Here is a 13,929-nt window from a genome sequence, read left to right as displayed (position 1 = left end):
TCCCTGACTCTCACAGCAGACATTGTATAATAAATACTGTTTGTAAATACTGTTGTAATCGAATCTGGACCAGACAATCCAATGACTGACATCGTGACATCGATCACCATTTTCCACTCCTCCCTCGTACGAAATAGTGAATTGTGTCCAACTTTTAATGATAATGTATTACAAAACTTTTTTATTTTTACGACATGAACTTTTTAAATACCTCACAGCGTTGGTCTGATGTTTTGATTATGATCAGTATTTCATTGAGCATTATGTATTGTCAGTTTTTGAGTCGTTTGCAATTCGTCGGCACGCTGTTGAACCAAACGCACTATAACGGAAAGTCAGCTTGAGCCGGACACGGTAGACCATAGAAACCATAGAGTTTCCGGCAAAAGCAAAGCGGCGTAACTCTGCAAAGCAACTTGGAGCGGTGTTGGACAGACCGGAAACTGACATATTAAAGCGGCCTTAAATTGCCTCTTTCTTCAGAGTCATGATTTCTTACATTCACATCCTATAGTCTCGGAGGGTTAATGAAACATAGAAATGGAATCAATGAATATAATTTGAACTAAATTTGTGTGGAGTTGAAATGACGGTTGTGATATACACTGATGTAGTTACGTGGACGCGTACATGGCTTTGTGCGTGTGCATGTGCGTGTGCGTCTGTGCTTGTACCAGGATGTACCATCACATTCAGGCTCGGTGTACTGCCCGAGTCGACAAGATCTTGTTGCATTGTCAAGTACGAAGCAGTGTAACAACAAGTGCAGACGGACTTTTTGCATGGTGTTGGTCCGGCTTCCAATTATCGACCTTCCTTTCTCTATTTCACACTATGCCCAAGACGACAGAGGTGGTACTGTGTGATCGTGTATATTATCAGTGTCGCCTCCATGATGTACACACCTGTTGTTGAGTGGATGAGCCGGGTTTTGCGCGGCTTTAGCAATATTACAGATATACCACGGCTTGGGACACCAGAAATGGGCTCGACATCCTGCACCCATATAGGGAATCGAACCCGAACCTTAGGCGTGATGATCGAAAGTTTTAACCAATAGGCTACCCCCACTGCCACTGTTACACTTGAGGACTCTACTGATACAGTAGACAATGGTAAGCATGAGAAATCGTTGTATCAGAAAGACTGTTTCCTACGTTTGGCAGTTACACTTTAACATTCTGCCGTAACAAGTGAATCCACTCTTATAATTACGATTTATTTAAGTGCTAAGAAAGACCGACGTATGGCGTAATCCCAAAGAAAATCTCCTGGCACGAATATTGACATTTACAAGCAGATACGATGGCCAGTGTCTAACATTCTTGGGTCATACTTTGCATGTAGGCACGACCTTTCCTATAGCCCGAAATGAAAGCAGATCCCGCTTGGTGACCTCATATGACCTTTTTTCTGACCCAAGTTAATGGTATTTATCCATCAACATAAACACTGTTGTGTCGAACGGATGGTTTTCTTGAAGCTTGGCCTCTGAGCCATCAATTTACGGCTGTGTCCAACCACACACATCCCGATGTATTCACGCGGGTCCATTCAACTTCGACACACAGCTTGTTTGACAGGTTCGATATAAGTGGTGGTATCTGAAACACTCAAAGTAAGACAGCAGGAGCAGCAGAGGTAGCCATAAATTTTTTTGCTTCCTGTATTAACTGTCATTAGACATGATGCAACAGTGAATTAAACCTAGAGTTGCTCCGACAACATGACTTCGTTTGAAAGAAACCAATGTTAATTGGCATGAAAAACCGAAAGACAATTAACATTAATTAAATGTTAAACATTTGTTTACACTGTGTGCAGAAATAAGAATGTTGTACACTTTATACAGTGTACAGGTTTTGGAATGTGACCTTGTCAAAGAGCAGGAGAGTCACCCTTTTTTCCAAATATATTATAACAAGTGGCTTAGTCACGTCGTGGCATTGTCCAACAATTCATATCGTTGTAAGTACTTCTTACGGCGATAGGCTAACGTTTTGTTCAGGATATACATTCATTGTCGAAGTGTTCGAACAATAATGCCGATTAGTCTATTATTACCATATGTAAACTTGACGCACTTAAGTCTTTAAAGGGCATTTAGAAGTGAAATACATAAGAATGAAGATTTTATGGATATCATCTTATTATGGGAACACAACGTTCCGGAGTTAATGTTTACTCCTTCATCAAGTGGTGAAGGAGGGAACACAACATTCCGGAGTTAATGTTTACTCCTTCATCAAGTGGTGAAGGAGGGAACACAACGTTCCGGAGTTAATGTTTACTCCTTCATCAAGTGGTGAAGGAGGGAACACAACGTTCCGGAGTTAATGTTTACTCCTTCATCAGGTGGTGAAGGAGGGAACACAACGTTCCGGAGTTAATGCTTACTAGTAGGAGAAAAGTAATCCGTTTAGCACAGACAATAGCATTCCTAAGAGAACAAAAGCATTCCAGACGAATACAATAGCATTCCAGACGCATACAATAGACATTCCACAGGATTACTCCTTAAAATCCTTAAACTATTCAGGATTGATCCTCCCACAATGCATTCCAGAGCTCAATAACATTCCTGAGCACGCCTCCCTATGAGCACAAAGCATTCCAGAGCACAATAACATTCCTGAGCACAAGACGTCACGGGTGAACAAACATTCCAGAGGAATGAGTCAAAGCATTCAATAGAATACAAAAACATTCCAGAAGACACGAATAAGCATTCTAGTGACGTGTTTCTTAAAGCTTCTGAAAGCATTTAATCTATTGATGTCACGGTGAACAAACATGAATAAAATATTCCACTGATGTAGAGGGTCAACCAACCAAACTGCATGCGCACTACTCTACATCCAATCAGCGCCTACACGCACCTTTAGTATAAGACATTTCAAATCAGTTTCATCGTCATTATCAAGCGAACAAGTTTCAGAAAAACACCTCCGCTCACAATCCATATGGCACAGAAGATGTTTCACCTTCAACATGTGGACTTTTCAACAGAGCAGTTGCTCTCGAGTATGTTTCAAGAAATGAAGGATATTCTTAACACTCAGCTCCATTTGCACGAAACGATGATGCGAACAAGTGAGTTGTATAAAACCACATACACAGAGATGTTCCAGAGAATGAAGACTCTAGAACAGAAATTCCCCTCGCTATCGCCACCTCTCATGAGCTTGATGCTGGATTATTCAAAAATTGCTGCCACCTCTGAGGATAGAAATTCAAGTAACAGAAAACGTCAATCACCCAACAAACGTCTTGCTAAGGCTAAGAAGCCAAGGAAAGTGAAGGAACAGAAAAGAGGTCAGAAGCAGAAATCCACTCCTATGCAACCAAAGTAAGCGAATAGTTTATCACTGTGAATATCATTTGGAATAGCTTTTCATTTATGTATATACGTGTTACTGTGTTTGCAGTTCTACATTCTCCAATCTTATTTGTCATGTTCAGGAACAGGGGAGAAGATCATGAAGCAGTGTCAACTCCATCCCTCACGAATCAGTCCATAACACCTACCACAGAACCTACCACAGAACCTACTATAGATGACTGGTGGTTGGATTACACTCAACTCATGGAGGACATAGAACGAAAAGAGAAACAAACCACAGACATAACAGCTGTTGATTCATCCAGTGGAATCACGGACGATCTCTATCAGGAAGACAAACTTACTCCTCTTCAGAAACGTTGCAGTGTATGCCGTTACAACAATAGGTTGCGTTACATGAGCTGTAATAGTGGACAAATTCAGTGTCATGTGTGTTGTATGGATCTCATGAACTGTATGTGCTACTACGATGAAGAGGGAATGATGGAAGACATGGTATCACAGGACTTTGAAGGTCATATTCTATCAGTGTAAAATACAGTAGTGCTTTCATCATGACAGTTATCATTATGTATCGTAACAAACTTTAGTGAATGTTCAAATAAAATGAATAAACCAATGCTGTTTCATGTTATATATTTCTTAGCCAGCCACAGTTTCCACAGTGCAACATGAGTTCGCAGAAGAAGAACAGCATGTTAAAGCAAGAAAAAGCCATAGAAAAGTATTATTTCAATGCTGAAAATCCTGGAGCCTATTTTGGTCCATCAAAACTACGTGATGAATTGAAGAAAAACAGAAAACAACAACATATCAGGTTGAGGAATGTGAAACGATTTGTGAAGAATCAAGACGCCTATAGTTTACATAGACCAGTCAAGCATAGATTTAAAAGGTTAAAAGTAAGGGTGAATTATATGAATGAAATGTTTGATGTGGATCTGGCCGACCTCTCTCGTTATAGCAAAGAGAATGATGGTGTCAGATATTTGCTGGTGGCTATTGATATCTTGAGCAGATATGCTTTTGTGCTACCTTTAGAAAACAAGAAACCTGAATCAGTGTTGAAAGCCTTCAAAGAAATACTGAAAACTAGACAACCAAAGAAGGTTCGCACAGATGCTGGATCAGAATTTCGAGCAGGCTTTGAGTCATATTTGAAAAAGAAAAACATCACTCACACCATTACGCGGAATGAAAACATCAAAAGTAATTATGTAGAACGTTTCAACAGAACACTAAAATCATTGATTACACGCTACATGACTCACAACAATACCAAACATTACATCAATGTTTTACCTAAACTTGTGCACAACTACAATCATACGTTGCATTCCTCTCTACCTAATTTATCACCTGCACAAGTGAATAAGGACAATGAATTGAAAGTTTGGCAACATGTGTATGTCAAACCTTTGTTGAAACACCTCAAAAGCCTGCACCCTAGGAAGAAGTTCAAATATAAAGTAGGAGATCTTGTTCGCATTCCATATCTGAAGAGACCTTTCAACAAAGAACTTGACTTGAAGTGGACACAAGAACTGTTCAAAATAGCTCATCGTTTTAAAAGACAGGAAATTCCACTGTACAAAGTCAAAGATTTTCATGATGAAATGATCCAAGGTACTTTTTATACCAGTGAATTGCAGAAGGTCAGTAAAGCAGAAGATATTGAGTGGCAGGTGGAAAAGATCTTAAAGAAGAAACGTATGAATGGAAAGACTTATGCTTTGGTTCGATGGTTAGGACGGCCCAGTTCCTTTGATTCTTATGTGGAGGAAAGTCAATTGAAAAATCTGTAATGGAGACCTATGTGTTTCTGAAGTCTTCAGACTCGAGGAAAGATTACTTCAAAGGCAACACCCCGTATCATTTTCGTGTGAAACTGAATCAAAGGTTGGTGTTTGATGGCTTCTGGGTAGTCAGCTTGACAGAATTAAACTTTGGAAAGGTGGATCTCACTCATATGAATGATCCTTACATAGATGTGTTGTGTAACCTATGCGATAGTTCATTGGTAGGACAGACTCAATTACCATTGTTGAGACGCATAGACCTGAGGGAGGGACCTAACTTTACATTTGCTAATGAATACAATATCCATGTGATGGTGAAAGAATCTCCTGACATAGAAATTAGTATAAAAGCAAGCGATGGAACTTCACTGTCATTCTTGAAAGAGGAGACTCACCTAACACTTCACTTCAGACGTTACCCTTTTGTTGCCTAAGATGGAGACGTTACCTTTGTATGTACCCGATTACAACAAATGGCAGATTTTTTTCAAAAAACACATGGCAGGTAGTTCTCAACTGGTGAATGGAAAACCACAACCTAAGCTCATTTCATCTGATCAACCTGAGGAAGCATCAAAAGAAGTTAAAGTCAAACTGCAGGTCACTTCTGAACCTCAAAGTGTGGTGGAAAGAGCAGATGCTAAAGAGAAGAGACAGAAATCATTAAAAAGAGCTGCAGGGGAACGCGTGGTCACAACCAAGAGGATACGTCTAACAAGCAACACCCCCTCCAAGACAGCACGTGTGTTCAAGAGCACACCAGTGAACGAAAACGATATCTTTGGTTAACACCATGTCGCTGCTCACCAGTAAACACTTCGATGAGATAATTCCAGAATCCCTGAATTTGTTCTCACTGCCACCATTTCAGACATGTGTTCAACAACATTACTATGAAAATGTACGTCCAGTGAGTCAAATCAACGACGAAGCGCCTTTGGAATTCAGTATTTCTAACACAGGCAGTGACTACCTTGATTTGAAGAGGACAAGATTGCACGTGAAACTCAAGGTCACTCACAATGATGGGAGCATATTGCTTTCCAAGGAACACGTGGCTCCAGTCAACTTGTTTCTTCAGTCGCTTTTTAGTCAGGTTTCAGTTTATTTGAATGACACACTGGTCTCTTCCACAAACAATCATTATGCGTACAAGAGCATGATGAAAGCCTTACTGAATTTTGGAGCCGATGCAAAGACAACTCAGTTAACCTCTCAGTTGTTTTATAAAGATGTAGGACAATCGAACAGTGATATAGAATCAACGGATACAGAAACAGGAAGCAACACGGGCTTGATGGCACGAGGACAGTTCATTAAATTGAGTCAAGAGATGACCATGTCTGGAAACTTATTTGAAGATGTGTTTGAGATGAATAGATACATGATTAATGGTGTACCTATGACTTTGAAATTGTACAGATCCTCTCCTACCTTCTGTCTCATGAGAACAACAAAAAATTCACTATAACCCTTCTGGATGCTTATCTCAAAGTCTGCAGACTGAATGTCAACCCAGCCCTGATTATAGCTCACAATACCTTGTTTGAGAACAACTCTAATGCCCTCTATCCATTCGTCAAGTCTGAGGTGAAGGTCACTAGCATTCCCGTCTCTCAGTTAACACATACCATTGACAATGTCTCCAATCCCATTGCTAATCGATATATCGTAGCATTTGTTGATAGCGGCAGTTTTAATGGGAAATATGATGGGAATCCTTTCAACTTTCAATCGGGTATGATTAAAACGATCAACCTGTATGTGAACGGAGTCAGTGTCCCAGGGAGAGCTACAAGTGCAGACGATGCAGACACCTATCTCAACCTGTTTGATAGCCAGAAACTTTGGTGTCAAAACCAGGGCAATGGTATTTCAAGAAAGGACTTTTTGCTTGGCAGTGCTCTTTTTGTTTACCAACTGGATGAAGTAGATGTCGATTATCTCAATCTTGTGAAATCGGGAAATGTGAGACTTGAAATTGAATTCAAATCTGCTTTGACTAAGACATTGAGTTGTGTTATCATGAGTGAAAGAAATTCCATCATAGAAATTGATAAAGCGCGAAATGTGTACATCAAGTAAAACATGAAAGCTTCGGAATTGAAGTGCTCCATACAGTGCGATCCTGTCTTACAGTGTCACGTCCTGGGAGTGTATGCTAAAGACACTTTGCCTGTACTGACATCTTCCATGATAAGAAGGGGAGTTGGACTAATTGTAAATACAGACTGTAGTCAAAAGAAAGGTCGTCACTGGGTTGCTATGTATTTCAAAGGAAATAGAGCAGAATTGTTTGACAGCCTATCAGAACCCATTGATGCTGTATTTGATAGGTACCTAAAATCCTATGTTAGATCTTACTTGCACAACAGTGAACAGATACAATCTGTAGATACCAATGTGTGTGGGTTCTATTGTTTGTATTATCTGTTATGTACATTGAAAGCTCACTGGAGTTTTCAGCGTATTGTTCATCAATTTGATGTAAGGAACTTCCTATGGAATGATACTTTTGTATCACAGTATATATGCAACTATTTCAAATACTGTACTCCTTCCTGTTTTAATTGACAATGATGTACAATGTTTTTTTCCATGTAGAATAAAAAATAAATAAATAAATAATTAGATTTAGTTCAAATGATGTTTTGTTATGTATAAATACCCTCTGTGTTGGTGAGTAAGTTCAGTTTCATACTGAACAGCAGACCAAGATACATCATGGATGAAAGTGCTTGTCTGTTGCCTTTTAAAACGCCTACAACCATATCCGTAATAGGTGGATCGTCAAGTGGTAAAACCTTTTGGGTTTCACATCTGTTAAGACATGCCAATGTCATGTTTGATCCTGCACCCAAATTGATTATTTACTGCTATGCTGTGTGGCAGGATGTCTATAGTGAACTCAAGAGAATCATTCCCAATATTCGTTTTCAAGATGTCCTTCCCACAGAACAGGAGTTAAATTCATATTCTTTAGAATCGGATAAACATTGTCTCCTGGTAGTAGATGACTTCATGCAACAAGTGTGTAAAAGTCAGCTGTTTTTACACCTATATACCACATTATCCCACCATCTGGGAATTTCTGTTATCAACATTCTACAATCAGCGTATCCAAAGGGGGAATGTAACAGAACTATGTCACTGAACACACATTATTTTGTGTTATTGTCTAACCCTCGTTCGGCACATGAGTATAAAATTTTAGCATCACAAATATTTCCAGGACAGGCTAAATATTTCACCGAATCTTTTCAAGATGCTGTAAGTAGAAAGAAATATGGTTATCTGGTCATGGATACCTCGCCCTATGCAGATGAACAGTATGGTCGTTTGCGTACAGGTATATTCTCTGATGAGGTGTGTACAGTGTATCTGCCACAGATATAGAGTGACATAACTAAGGTAATATACAGCCACGTCTCATCCTTTTCACTTTCATACCGAACAGAGCCATGGATGTGTGCGGACCGTTTGATAACCTAGTGGCAGACTGTATTGAAATACCATGCAATAATATTAGGTTTGGACAAAAGTTTAGTGACAGACTGAAGTCTTTCAACAGTTGGCCAGTACAAATGAAGCAGCCACCAAAAGTCATGGCAGAAGCAGGATTTATCTATACGGGACAATCTGACAAGGTCTACAGTTTCCAATGCGCACTGAGAGTACATTCGTGGATAGCCGAAGATGATCCATTAGCAGAACATTTTATTGTGCTTATATCCACATGGTGTCTGAACCCAAAACCAACAAGGAAGGTTAGAACACATACAACTTTGAATTAATTTATATAGTCAATATAACAGTCAGTTCACTTCACTTCACTCATTCTACAGTCAGCTCTCTTTGAACGTGGAACAGCTACCCTACAACATCAACATGAGCGGTCTGCTGCAAAAGCATTGGGCTTTTCTTATGATGTTAGAACAAGCTAATTCTGCACAGAGAAAAGCTATGTTGACGCATGCTTCATCTGAACAGTTTAAGTCAGTGATTACACTGGTGTATAATATCCTTGTTGGAAAGATACCACTCACACCAGGTGACAAAAACCGTCTGTCACGTCATAAGTCTGTCATTCGAATCTTAGGCAGTAAGAGTGTCAGCAGACACAGGAAACGTGAGCTCATCGCTGCCTACCATTCAATTGTACCTATTTGCATAAGGAACTACCAAGCCTACTTGTCCTCAGTTCAAAATGAGCAAGCCCATGATTCTTCTGACGAGAGAGAATTATCAGAGGTTGATGTCCAAACAAGAAGAAAAAGAAAAGACAGCCCAACAGACAGCTCATCAGACAGCTCTTCAGACAGCTCAGTCACAGAAAGTGAATGAGATAGTTGATGATGATGATGATTCACAAGGGATAGCTAACTCGGAACAACCGGCTGATAATCCTGTATGCAACAAGAAGACAGAACTCCTGTTTCAAGTTCCCGACCAGTTAATCAAGGACATTTCTTCTACCAAAACCATTGGGAAATTGATGTCAATGTGGCTGTTTGTGAAAAACAACATTAAAAAAGGACAATTGTGTGTAGATGAACATTTACAACTTGTGGGAAACAATAATAATGTGCTGCAAAACTCAAACATTGTCAACTTGATTCGTTTTTTTATCCTGTCACCGCGAAGTAGGCGTTCACCAGTGGGTTATAAACAGTTTCTTAAACTATTAAAACGTTTACATTTGCCCAAACATTTCAGGAAATGTATTGGAAGAAAAAAGAAAGACAAAACCAAGATACATAGAAATGTTTTATTTGTGAAACGTAAAGCTGCCAAAGGTGTTCCAGGGTTGGCAACATTAGAATCGTTTTATTGAAACCTCAAACTCTATGTACTCTATGTATAGTTTGTGACAATAAACAATGTGAGCACAATAGTGTTTATGTTTGTTCTCCTTTTAGTCTTGAAGCAGTCACACATTGTGTTCACTTTGTAGTCTTGAAGCAGTCACACATAGTGTTCACTTTGTAGTCTTGAAGCAGTCACACATAGTGTTCACTTTGTAGTCTTGAAGTAACCACTCATAGTGTTCATGTTTTGCTCTTGCAGCAAAACATAGGATACATTCAGCTAGTCGAAACATAGGATACATTCAGCCAGTCGCTGTCTTGTCAAGTGTAAGTTTGACTTCTGTTAGTCATTATGATGAGTCATTATGATGAATCTTCCCACAAGTGCAAGCATGGGCTGTCTTCAGTTTTGCCTTCCTGACCACACATTTGCCAGTATGCGTCAGGAACCTATGATACGTATATTTTAATTTGGTACCACAGTATACGCAGGTAAAGAGACCCGATCGGTCTTCACCATTTGCGTCCACAGGTAGAAAGCCATCGCAGCTTGTACACATGTAGGCTGGTTTGCTCATCCTGTAAAAATAAATAGAAAATAAATAAAATCAAACACGTCTAGTATTAAAACAAACATAATGACATGACTATACATTTTAAATTTCAATGCGATTCTAAATTTTAATAAAAAATTTTTTTTTCATAATAATCATATAGCTTACCTGTTAGGACTTGTAAAAATCCATATTTCGTGCAGATGCAGTGAGTGAGTAACTATACAGTTGATGAATAACCATAAGGTACACTATGAATCCCATCCTCTAGCACATAACGCTTGTTGTCTATAGAGGTCAAAGCCACTTTGTTTTGTTTCTGTGTGTACAAGACGTTATTGAAAGAGCGAATGAGATGAAAAGAACATGACACAGCTGTTTTGTCAAAAAGACACTCCCTAAACATCTTATGTCTGAGAAATTTCTTGATGACTGTTTTTTTAATACCTTTGGCTGTCTTTTTCTCAATAAGATCCTTATCCGTTTTCATCAAGAAGGAATACATTTTACTTTTTAGTCCACGGAATTCAAGTATGATGTTTCCACCTGCTTCATCCTTCATCTTGCCTGTCACCTTCCTGTTTTGATCGGAATAGAGCCCCTTTGGGTCATTGGGAGCATAATTGGAAGTGTCAAATAAATGGAGATTCTGTTTCATAAACACATAGGGGTCCTGGAGGGGTTTATGTGGAGGGGCATGGACTTGCATAAAGAGACTGTCAGTGTCTGTCATGAGCAAATCTAAATGTTCATGTCCATATTCCTTTTGCATCACATTGTAGTAAAAGTCATAAATTTCATATTTAGCCAAATCCAAAATGCTAAAACCGACAGCAATGGGTTGATCTAAATGCACACTTAAATTTTCCAATTCAACCGCAACCACGTCTTTTGAATAAATTTTAACCTGTTTGAAATTGGTTTTTGAGGCCAGTTTTTGAAGTTTGGGTCTGTGTGTCACCAAGTGTACTCTTATGTGTTTGCGTTTATTCATACAGAAACGACCAAACACACAGTTGTTCATCAATTTGTAACGGTCTTTGTCACAATCATCCTTTGCATTTTTGCGATTTTTCAAGTTGAGTTCCACATAGGATTTTAACCACGGACCCTGGCTAAACTTTAGCACTCTGTGTATGCGATTCAACACTAAACCATGTTTCAAATACAACTGCAAGGTTTTAAAATGAACCACATAATGCGTACGATCTTTCAAGGTACAAAAAAGTTTTCTACCGGATGATTTCTTTGGAAGTTTATCTATGGGTCGATTGTTAAAATGAGCGAGAAGCTCTTTGTGTGTAGGGGATAACTCCTCAAATGGGATATCATCATGCGTTGGAGCCATAGGGAAAGCTGCATGAACGTGGTGCAAATGACTGGGATATAACAAATCGACTTCCAGAATGTACCCATACTCTCCCCCTACCTCGATGCTTGTCCAGTCTATGGTGGTGAACTCTGCAGGTTCAATGAAGTGATAATTTCCTATAGGAAGCGGTTGTAACATGACAGTAGCATACAGCGAGTTCACATCAAAGTAGAGTAGAGTGGACGTGTCTTTCTCTGGAGCAAAGTCACTCATATGTTCATTGTTGCTTTCTGCATATTTTTTACCAATGACAGACACACCACCACGAATAGAATGTTCAATAAAATTGTAAGTGTCTACATCTGTGAATAGGTCCAATTTAGCCCCTGTGATTTTCATAGCAGCATCCAAACAGAAACCAGGCATGGAATAAAGGTTCTAAAGGTTTCAATAACATCAGTTAACAGCAACACATCTACTGTCACATACAATCTCATGAAGTCGCTCATGGATTGGCATTGAAATGTTTGCCATAACTGATGGGCAAATGCATAGTCATCCTCACTAACACCCTGCTCAGTCAAGGAACTGTAGAATGCTTCCTTTGAAGGCAAACATGTCTCGCTTAGCGTTTCCCAGGAATCCATATGTTCATAGGGAAATGGTAGTTTTCGTGTTAACAAATCTACATGCTGAGGAAATTGCTCTTTCAAATACACAAAAGAATCCGCACCTTTTTTCAACAGATTTTGTGTCAGTGCATCCAAAGAACTTTGTAAAAATTTGTAGGAATCCAAAAACACTAATCTATGGTCTACTGTGAAGGACAGAAATTGCTCAGTGGTATGAGGTATCACTGTGATCTCACGATCGTCAAACTGTTGTGCTACTTCTAACAAAAGATGAGCATCATAATGTTCTAGATTGTGAAACATCACAACTACCTTCTTGCTGAACTGAAAATTTAGGTTACATTTGTTATGCAAGACTTGACGGAACTTCCCCGACAAGTGGTCATGATCCAATACACTGTCTGTTCCTAAGGGCTTTCCACACAACCCACAATGTTCTGTATTAGCTATGACAATTTTATCTTGGTTAGTGAGTTGCATGGGTTTGACAGAATCAAACAGGCACATGATGGCATCATATTCTTTCAAAATGCTGTTGATGAAATGTTCTGCTGCGTTTTCACCTTTATAGGTTTGAATGGGTTTGGAATACTGTTCATCGGTACACACCACCTTGTAGGCATAGCCGCATGGGACATGGCGGTTTAAACGTGAAGAATCACCATCTTCAGTCACTAACAAGCTTTCAAAATCGGCTACAATCAAAAACTTGGCTCTTTCAGTTTTGCTTTGTGATCTTAAACCGAATTCATACACTGCTTCCTCTGGTTTAGGTAAAATGACTCTTTGTGCTTTCTTAAAACAATAGTCTTTGTGAGCTTCCAACCTTTCCCGAGATGAGTAAGACCACAAACATTTTCTACAAACAAAACACATGTTTGTGTTACCTTTTCTGTTTCTAACTAATCTGTTCAAGTTGTTAATGAGACAATAATGTGTGTTGGGTATCTTGTCTACATCCATGGCTTCCTCGTGATCTTCTAACCCCAAGACTCCCTCAAAATCATCTGGTTGACTTTCTTGTAACAATAACAATAAATCTACGCACCTATGTTCCTCCACGTTCGACTCATTACTGATGTACATAGGGTACAAGGTACCATCTTCAAAACCGTACACATTGATGCTCAACTGGTTAAGCCGTTCAAAACGAGGAATGTGTTTCAATGTCATAGGAAAAGAAAACCCTTCTAAATTGAGCCTATTCAAATAGGGGAGGTAATGTGTTTCTCTTTCCTTGTTTGATGTGGCTGGGTACAATTTGGCAAGAATGGAGAGAGCAAAACATAAATCATTGTCATTGTTTTGAATATTTAAAATACAGTGCGCATGTTTAGCCAGAGCTGGAGGAAGTGGAATGTAAGTACCACCGTTCAATGGAGCGAACTTCACCACAGTCAGTTTCAAAAGGACAATGTCAGAAACATTTAATCCTGAATGAACCCCTTCATAATCGTCTAGTGTTTGCAACATTTTGTTCA

Source organism: Haliotis asinina, chromosome 9, assembly GCF_037392515.1.
Source record: "Haliotis asinina isolate JCU_RB_2024 chromosome 9, JCU_Hal_asi_v2, whole genome shotgun sequence".
Lineage (NCBI taxonomy): Eukaryota > Metazoa > Mollusca > Gastropoda > Lepetellida > Haliotidae > Haliotis > Haliotis asinina.
The sequence above is the reverse complement of the archived record's forward strand: the minus strand, read 5'-3'. Positions refer to the sequence as shown.